This window comes from Octodon degus, unplaced genomic scaffold, assembly GCF_000260255.1.
Source record: "Octodon degus isolate 3935 unplaced genomic scaffold, OctDeg1.0 scaffold00186, whole genome shotgun sequence".
Classification (NCBI taxonomy): domain Eukaryota; kingdom Metazoa; phylum Chordata; class Mammalia; order Rodentia; family Octodontidae; genus Octodon; species Octodon degus.
In genome coordinates this window covers 3,146,502-3,149,031 of record NW_004524762.1, presented here as the reverse complement: position 1 = coordinate 3,149,031, position 2,530 = coordinate 3,146,502, and positions in this window count along the sequence as shown.

Here is a 2,530-nt window from a genome sequence, read left to right as displayed (position 1 = left end):
TGATTTTCTATTTAACTGATCTATTTGCAATAGGGGGTATTGTGATCTCCCATCATAACAGCTCAAGGTTTCAGCGAATTCAGTGCGTGTTCTATAGGCTCCTTAGTAGAGCCCTCGCTATGGAGGAGTGGAGGAGCAAAGATGTCTAATTCATGATGAGCAGAAGTGGGGTAGACCAGAGTGCTAGATTACGGGAGTGGGGGACCAGATTTGGGGGAACCAGGTCCTCTGGGGAAAACCAAGACATACCTAGAAATGTGTTGTATCAGGGCACAGAAAATTTATCCCAAAGAAAATCAAGTTGCAACTCCATCCTAACTGTCAAAACTCACTGCCTGTCAACCTGACCAACAGATGCTTGTTAAACCAAGTGACAGAGACTAGCTTTCTGCAAGACAACTTTTCCACAGATAAGATAGGGAGAGGACTATGGGATGATTCTATAACATTACTTTGTATGTTAACCTTATCACTTTATTTCTATTATTACCACACTGTAACAGACAATGAAATACTTCTACAACTCAACATAATGCACACTCCGTGGAGGCCCTGATCTTGTTTTCCTGTAACTATTTCATCCCACCTGGGGGTGGTGAGAGACAGTGATATGGGAAGAAGGCTGCTTAAGTTGAGTCTAGTCTGTATTCTTGTTTTGGTTGCTGTCATGTGAAAACCCTGCATCACAATGATAGGATACTGGAAACAGAAGCAGGCTTTTCAGTGCTTTGGAAGAAATCTCAGGATATGCTGCCTTGATTTTAATTCAGAATGCATGGAGATTGAAGTGGTTTTAAACATACTTTTACAGTAGCCATTATTTGACTTTCAAGCATTTGATCCTCTTCTAGCACAAAAAAAGCGATTCAACTGGCCTAGTCACAAATGGGTCCCAGATCCGTTCATTACCAGTTCAGGAATCTTTCATATTTGGGAAGTAACAATCAAATTCTTTTGAAAGTTGTGATAGCTGATCAGGTACCATCTGGGAGAGAAAAAGTCCTAACTCCATCTCTTTTGAAATCTCTGCTACTGTGTGAAGCATGCAGAGATCCCAGTGTTCACCCATCACCACCATGACTCCAGTCTGACTCTGAATTCATCCACTTTATTGACTGACTTGAATGCAGTTTTCATTCTGCCCTTATGTGACCAATTAGTTTGAAATTACCATGAGTTAGCAAGTTTTGTGACCCACTCTGAGTCACTGAAATGTGCCGCCAGTTGCACTGTTGGGGACTTCTGCCTTACTTCATACTTCATTTCCAAATAAACACAAAAACATAACTGCAAACCTGATAGAACTAGCTGGCAATCCCTTACCCAAATGGCAATAGTTTTAACCTTTTTGAAAGTCAATTTCTTTTACATCTTAAGGCATAGACTTCTAAGACTCTTTTATATACAGACCTTTGTAAATTTTGTTACATAATTGTAAGCTAATTGGCACAGGGTTAACAACTCCAAAAGGAAAGGATGGGAGATTAAAAGAATTGGACCCAAACAAGACTGAAAGCCAGCAATATCGCATTAAGTTCTGTAGCTCCACCTGTGCATCCAGGGCACAAGGTGGAACGCTGTGACTTCCAAAGGGATAGAGCAGCCTCAGAATGCAGCCCATTCAACCTCTCTCTGGGACTGGTTTCACTTGTAGCCTACAGCTTTCACCAATGTGTTCAATTTTAATATTCTGTTAGTTACTAAAATAATTCTAAGGTAATTATAGAGCACAGATATCTAATTATTGATAGAGATGCAATAAATCAAACTAATGTTAGAGAGAACACAACAGCATATTAATTGAGTTATATGACAGAGGCAATTGTATTTGATTCCAAGAATGCAAGGATGGTTCATCTGAAAATCTACTAATTTATTCATTTTTCCTCAACAAATATTGCAGAAAAGGAATTCAGTAGAGCTCATCTTTTTTCATGGTAATTAGCCAAGGCACAAACTTTATTAATAGGAGAGTGCCTGACGCTTTTGACTGGGAAGATAGCTTAGTAGAATAAGCACTTGCCTGGCAAGCACAAGAGCCTGAGTTCAACCCCCGGTACTGAAAAAAAAAAAAATTAATCTTAATAGGAGAAAAATGTCTTTGTAACAAATATAGCAATGTGTGCTTAACTATAAAACTCCAGAAGCAGTCCACAAATATTGCATATATGTTTAATGTTGCTTTTTTGGCATGTTAGATTTAATTAAACTAAAGAAGAACTGAATAAAAAATGCATAGTTAAAACCACAATTATTTATAGGTAATGCAATTAGATACTTGTAATTTAAAGAGAAATATCTGCAAAATTATAGGGCTTAATAAGAGAATTAATTCCAAAATTTAACTAAAAGTATGCAACTTGTTTTATTTATACTAGTAGTTTCTCTTAGTTCATTGAAAAGAAAGTTTTGTGGTAATAGCTGTTTCTCCTTGGGAGAATATTTCCTGTCAACATCTTGTACTCTGAGTAACTACTTCAAAGATCACCATACACAATGTATTAATTATTATTATTTTCTTATTTTGTTA